The following is a 7353-nucleotide window of genomic DNA, read 5'->3' on the forward strand; positions in this document are numbered from 1 at the left end:
ACATACATTATAAAGTTGTGACAGTACTAGAGTAGCTACCACTTTAAGGTTGTAGATATTGACAGTACTGTAATAAGGAATGAAATACAACACACCGAAACAATGTGATGCAAACTAGAAAACACTTTATCTTTACTAACTAACGGTTGTTGTTCTAACCAAACGTTAAATACCACTAATATTGTAGACATTTCTAAGGAGGATGAAAGTCCTTGCTACTGTAGTAATTATATGTAGTAATACTAGAATGATTAAGTCACATTTGTGTTTTGATAAGTAGCTCATGGATCTATGGAAATAATGTATTTAATAAAGTTGTGGTTTAACTACAATAGTCAAGTGTGAAGAGGTACGTTAAATATTTGTAAAGTTTCAGGTAAATAAATGCAACGGAATACAAGGTTTAATTTATTAATTTTGAAAAACGATAAACAAACAATGTAACAAAGTAAACAATCTAACAAAATTCATGAAACAGGAACCAGACCAATACGTGCAGAGAATTTTATTCTGTCTTACTGCAAGTGCATGACGTACAACTGCAGGCTTCTCCTTCTAGAAAGTGAAAAAGATTACATGTAAAACACAAATTGAAGTTTAAACAAGGGACAAAAACCTTTAGTAATAAGTTAAGAAATTATACACTATGAACGAACTAGTAAAATTCTACTTACCTGTACACTTACATTGACCGGCAGTTTCTGCTTTTTTACTGCACGTGGTGCACTTACAACCGTCTTCTTTACCACAAGTGCACTTCTCGATACATGTGCATGTAGGATCTTGAAAGAGAAATGTGGCACAAATTAATCAGGTGTTACGATAGATTGACGTTCACATTAATAGTTGGTTAATGTGGAACGTTACTTAGTTACGTAGTTCACGAAAAGTCAAAGAATGAACACATTTCAATCTTTGTAATGCACAGAACATTAACTCATAATGAAGTGTATATCGTGTAGTTTTGTTTCGACACTTAAATACAAGTCATTAAGATAATAAATATTCTTTTAATAGGAGGTAAAATGGTTTAGTTGGGTTACAACTGGAAACGAACTGTTAAAATTGCTAATGAAAAGCTTCTATTATTTTTAGATTAATATGTTAGACAATAGGTTTAACCTTCATGTTCCAATAACACATCATTTAGACAAAGGAGACAAGTTTAGTGTTAAACTTTCGAAATCGCTTTATTTCAGCTGTAAATTAGGGAGTCGGTGGGAAGGGAGAAACCCCGCAAAAGTGAGAGGATTATTATTGTTCCAACACAAGCTCTCTGAACAGCTGTTTGTAAATAGTTATATTTGATTAAAGGCATATGTAGCATGGTAATTCTATGTGTATAGTTTCATTTACCAAATAAACTGGCAGATATTTTTCACCACTGTCAACAACTTATCAAACTGAGTGTCATTTTTGTTAAATTTGGTATCATAAAAAACTACCTAGATATTAAGGTTATCTGTTACAGCTGTAGATACTTAGGGCTGGTGATGTTCTAAAGATAGTTTAGGTAATATTTGATAACAGATCTAGTTTCATGGATTGTAGTTTCAAATAGAAAGTTATTACAGTAAGGGGTAACTGATGAGCATTTAACAAGTTATCTATTCAAGCTACTTTATTAACGGTAGGTTTAAGTACGAAATGGTATCAAAGGCCATTTAAACAATATCGTTAAACAGTTAAGAAGCTACATATGAATATTTAGATTTGTACAATTCAAAGATATTCCCGGTAGTTATTTCTAGAGGGAGTAGAAAACACAAATTGGTGAAATAACAATGGTGTAAGTTTGCATTGAACACTTGTGACCATTTTAGTCATTTACGTGAATGAACGTTCTAAAAGACACCTTGCTTTATTTTTATCCAAAGAACTCACTGCAACCGAAGAAACCAATGAGTTTATAGTCCAACGGTCCTTTAATAGTCGATTTATTCATTAAATCTTGAGATCAGGTGCTATTCATTACCACAAAAAATATTCTTAACTAGTACAGAAGTACGTCGTAATTGATGGAAGTTCTACCCATTTTTCTTCACAACCTATTTCTTTTGTTTCAGATTTTGATCCCGAGAGGAATTCAGCTTAAACATCTTCAAATAGATAGTTAACGTTGATTGGAGCAAAAGTGCATGCAAACGGTTTCAGAGAGAAAGTTAAAGCCGTTCGCTGTCGTCCAATACAAACTGCCCTCAGTCGTTTATTGTATCTGCTCTTCCATATACCTCATATTCGAAGAGTGACATAAGATGCGAGAATCATCGACAGAGGGTGTTAGCAATAATGAGAGTTGTTTAGTGACGGCATCAATCTTTATACTGAAGTGTAACATTGATATTGTCATTTGAGAAATCCTTTTCCAATGTTTCAAGTCGAATCATGTGGTCCATGGTGGAGCACTCTCGTTGGAACTCAGTGGGTGAGGAGGTTGATTCGAGAAACCACTAAAGACAAACAATAACCATCCTATAAAAGGTTTCAGAAACAATTCGTCAAAGTAATTTGACGTTTATTTCAAGGAATCATGGGTTCCTTCCCAGTCTTCGAGGGAGGTAGGACAATAGCCTGGCGCTAGGCATAACATTCTACTGCCAGATCAAGTTAAAAACAAACAATCAGAAGAATAGCAAGAGGAGATAAATGGTGCAGCATGTTATAGTGTATATTAAGTCGAAACGATGTACTGCCAGTTTGAGTTCCATTAGTGCAAAAGAGACGATTGTAGTGAAAAGAGAAATCAGCTCGATAGGAAAGAGGTGATCGCTCTATCAGATTCTTGATAGCCAAAAAGGTGAAAGAAGCAGGAGTCCTAGATATCCAGCACAAGCTTTCACCTAGAGTATCGGCGATGCTCCGGGTAGCAGCTACTTAGTTATCAGAGAGCAAGATCAAGAGGGACAGAATTACATTGTTCAATGACCTATCAATTCTTGTCCCTCTACACTGGAACTGGTGGTATAAGATAGGGAAGTTATGAACTGAATCCAATACCATTTCTAGCATTGGCTTCTTACCTACTGGGTAAGTGCACGGGCATACTGGAATGCGATATGGTTCGAGAGCAGGATATCTATGGAAAATATCCCAGGCTCGTTTTTTGAGCCATCTGTGCCACGTGACAGCCAGGATCCCACCACGAAAGAGAATACAGTGGAAAACGTGTCTAGGTTTTAGGAATACATTTAGTAGCTGCTTGTATAATACAGTCAGTTACTGCTGCCACAAAGTCGTCAATTGACAGCCTGAAGACGATGGCAGCATCGATCAAGTTATGTGAAAGCAGTGTAAGAAGGCATGATCCAGCTTCCACTTGGGCTCGCAGGGCATCGACCACAGCTAGTCTCTCAAAATTATAGGGAAATAGTTTCTGCTTCCTTTGTTATTGTCAACCCTCAACGAGAAGTGAGAAAGTAATGAGTGGAAGCAAATTCAAAGATCTATAGCAGTACGGGACTGATTAGGTGCATGAAAATAAAATTAGGATTGAAAGAGAAATGTTCCTGTCAGAGAGCAAACCCTTCTATTAATATCAGTTCTTCCCCAGAGGGGAGGCTATCCATTACAGTTTGATAGGATTAAAAGGGAGACAGCAGCTGTTCAATGAAAGCATAAAGGTATGATTGATCCTAGGTCTCTTCAGGCGACAGGTGGAGAGAACAAAGTGATGTTATGACCTAAGGAAACATATTGTTACGGTCTCCAAGGGTGTGTCGAGTGGCAAAGACAGGGTGGGCACATTGTTCAATACATAGTGCCATACCTCCATGCATTCGTAAATCACACAGGCCGTCTTTTATCTACAAATAAAATTGCCGAAAGCTGACTGTAACGGCGGCAGAATTAAGAAGTGTTTCCTGTAAGGAGAGACAAACAGGATAGTAGGAAGCATTCAGAGTTTTGATGTAATCCAGATTCAAATGTAAACATCGACAGTTCCATTTTCATTTACGTGTAGAGGAATTGGGTGGAGAACCCTATCGTTTACGACCACGTTTTTTTCCTTACTATCCTTATTCGAGGGAGGTATGTCGACCTCGATGGATCCTGCCCTGGGTCAACTAGATAGGTCTTTGCTGTTTGAAGGCGATTTCAATGACTCATCACGTGAGCAAATGATTCCTTTGCATCTTAAGGGGCAGATGCATCCGAGGGAAGGCTTGTACCTACAACCAAAGGATGTGGATCTTGAGGTTTGGAATACATGTTAAATACAGAGAGGGGTGTTGGGAGTTAATTCAACTTAACCATAAAGGTTAAGCTTTTTATTTGAGAACGATTCTGTTTGAGACAGATCTGTCTGCACCCCCAACTCTGGTACTTTGCTGACGGTAGCCCTAGTGGACCAGCCAATTGACTTAAGGGGGACCTCAGGTCGCTTGTCTACAGGAAATGAAAGAAAAAGTGGTGAGGATCCATTAGGATCCTCTCCTTCCCTTCACGGGTCGCCACGCACGGGAAATACGTGGGTGGATATTCAGATCCCCATCGGAGGTGAACTAAACCTTCCCTTGGAGGTCCCCTTACCAGGTAAAGGGGTCCATGCCGAGGGGAAATATTTGTGGAAGGTTCCTTGGGAAATGAATTACACATTGTTTTCCCCCCCTTCTATTTACATCTTCTAAGCTTTGATTGTGGTTGTTACCACAATAACGTTTGACGAATCATGTTGGTTTGTTTTAAAGGGGACACCGCGCTATTTGACAATATTACCGATGTCACCCAAGGAATCGACTGGCAGTGTAGAAGTCTTGCCATCACTTTTTTCTCTGTGAAGGAATATTGTATCATTACACGTATAATTGGCATCTCTCCGGGTTGAAACATCTACTGTAAATGAAACGAATAAAACCAACATTAAATCTGATTAGTTTCTCTTGTGAAGAAGGATGATTTGCATTCAAAATAAGCCTCGTTGTCAGTTTGAGAGAATGAATTTTTTGGATCAAATAAAAGTGAAGAAATTTGGAAGAGCAGGCAGCTGTATTAAAGTTGATGTTATGGACAGCACTGTTAAGTAGTGGTTTCTCAATAGTTACCAAAGAAGCAGTCTCTTTAGGCAGTTTTGTTTTTGAAGAATACATTAACTCGTGATCATTGGGTTGCGACTCAAACTAGCTGAATGTTTAGCACTTTTTGAAGGTGTTGTCCGAGAGATTACCATGCGAAATAAAGAACCAAGATAAACACTGCAAACATCTACGTTTGTTTTCCTTGCAATAACGTTTTAATACATTTGTTTTTCTCTTATAAAATTCATTGTTGAATGATCATTTTAGTAGCTTCGGACGTCATGAAGATAATTTAACGTGTGTGATATAGCAAATACTGTAGTAAAGACATTACAGAGCAAAAAACATTTCAAGAAAAGAAAGCTTTCCATATGGCAAAATTCACCGCTTCTGAAGCAGCCATTACTTCAACGTGCACCGTACAATTTACCTGCATTTTGTATAATGCAATACGTTTGACAAATTCTATGTTCCAGCACTATCGCTTTCTCTGCCCATTAATAGAAGCTCTTGTGAAAGCAAAGTCAGGTTTGTATGCGTATTAACATTTCGAGTTCGTTCTTTTTGGAGGATATGCCTTTTGATCAAATATCGCAATACCGAGAAAATTGTGTCAAATTACTAAACTCGACCGAACATCGGGACAGACCCCTCAAATTGGGACGCATGGTTAGCTTATTTTTAAAGAGTGTTCCTCTATTATTGCTGTTACAATGATTGGTTGAAATTTAACATTATTGAAAACTATTAAATAACGGTAACAACACAGTTAATTTATTTTAACGTGGGTAGCTGGTAGTAACCGATAGCTCCGAGAATTCAAATAGGTTTGTTCTTTTCGAGCAGAATAAACATTTAGTGGACGTGCACAAGGTAAGGGGGTTTATTACCATTTGTAGAGAGGTAAAAATAGTAACACCATTTAAAAACAAAGTAATTAAAAACCCAACGGAACATTGGAAGATTATAAACCATAAGTATTAGAATATGAATAACTTCTGGTAGTTAGGTAAATGATATAAATAACTGTCCGAATATCAGGAAAACATTGTATACACCTTTACACTGACAACTTCTTTCAGTTTAGTTTTTTGTTGCACGAAATGCATTTACATCCGTCTTCCTTGCCACACGTGCACTCTTTGATACACGTGCACATTTGATCTTCAAGGAAAAGAATGACAAGTGTAGCATAAGTTAGGTACGAATGTTTCATTTCTTTTAGTTCTAGTACTAGAAGTAGGTCATTTAAATGAAACGTTACCTTGTTATCAATATTTAATAGTAATACACATGTAAACACCTGTTAATATATTGTATATTAAAATACATATTACCCTGATAATTACTACACCTTTATATCATGATTTTGTTACAAAAATTAAGGTTTGAAATAAGTTTCGTGTAATAAAACATTAAATATATTGGGAAGTGGAAAGTGTAGTTTTAGGTTTTCTAATCAAGTTTCAGTGTTCAGTCAAAACGAATTGTTAAGTGTGGCTTAAGTTTCAATAAAATATTATTGCTAGTGTTTTAAATAGAGATATTAGGGCCACTCATTGTAAGTAAGTGAGTTAATTGTTAAAGTGTTTTTAGAAACACTAAAAACCTATTTATATCCAAAGTTTCATATTAAAATTGATAACCTTAGATATATAAAATACCTTTAAATAAACTTCACCTAACTATTTGTTTATTACTACATTACTCTTACCTCATAAGAACACTTTACACTCATTATCTAAACCAAACTAATCTGACATAAACATTAATAACATTTATTATTCAAATCAACTTCCACATGTACTTTCAGCTCTCACTACTTCTCTGTAATACTACTTAATACAACCTCGTTTCCAAATACTTTAGATGTACATCTTAATCTATCAATCATAACACAAAAGAAATAAAAACATACCTCCACTACACGCTGCGTCTGTCATTATTAATAACTATAAAATGTTACTATCTCCCTCTCTTTTTGCTGTGGTTGAAGTTTTTATTTGAATCGTGTTAACGATTCGTGTGCAAAATGTCCAATAACGTAACGTGTGTTATTTCTAGCCAATCATGATGAACAAACATGTCCTAATTACAATAAACAGTAACATATCTAAATATTTCATATAACCGGTCTAAACTTGTAACATATAGTTCAGTACTAGTTCACTGTAATGTCTACTATTGGTGATAAAAACACACGTAACTACACGTCTTTTGGTATATCGGTTTCTAATATTTTTTCCAGTTTCTGGTGTTTAAACCTAAATATAATACTAATACCTCATGTCAACCTCATCGGTGATAAGAGTGTTGGCTCTAAACGCTAAAAATCGGA

General features: G+C 36.0%; 1 long non-coding RNA gene across 2 annotated transcripts; it reads right to left on the bottom strand.

The window, feature by feature from the left end:
* Positions 1-395: 395 nt before the first annotated feature.
* LOC143239203 (uncharacterized) lies at positions 396-7003 on the bottom strand. 2 transcript variants are annotated; one of them, XR_013021057.1, is made up of 3 exons: positions 6934-7003; positions 675-782; positions 396-555 (listed from the first exon to the last, which is right to left on the bottom strand). It is a non-coding gene; the product is annotated as an uncharacterized LOC143239203 (long non-coding RNA). The 2 variants fall into 2 exon arrangements; XR_013021056.1 differs by lacking the exon at positions 6934-7003 and adding an exon at positions 6730-6858.
* Between the last annotated feature and the right edge of the window lie 350 nt (positions 7004-7353).

The sequence above is a fragment of the Tachypleus tridentatus genome, chromosome 13 (assembly GCF_004210375.1).
Source record: "Tachypleus tridentatus isolate NWPU-2018 chromosome 13, ASM421037v1, whole genome shotgun sequence".
Taxonomy (NCBI): Eukaryota; Metazoa; Arthropoda; class Merostomata; order Xiphosura; family Limulidae; genus Tachypleus; species Tachypleus tridentatus.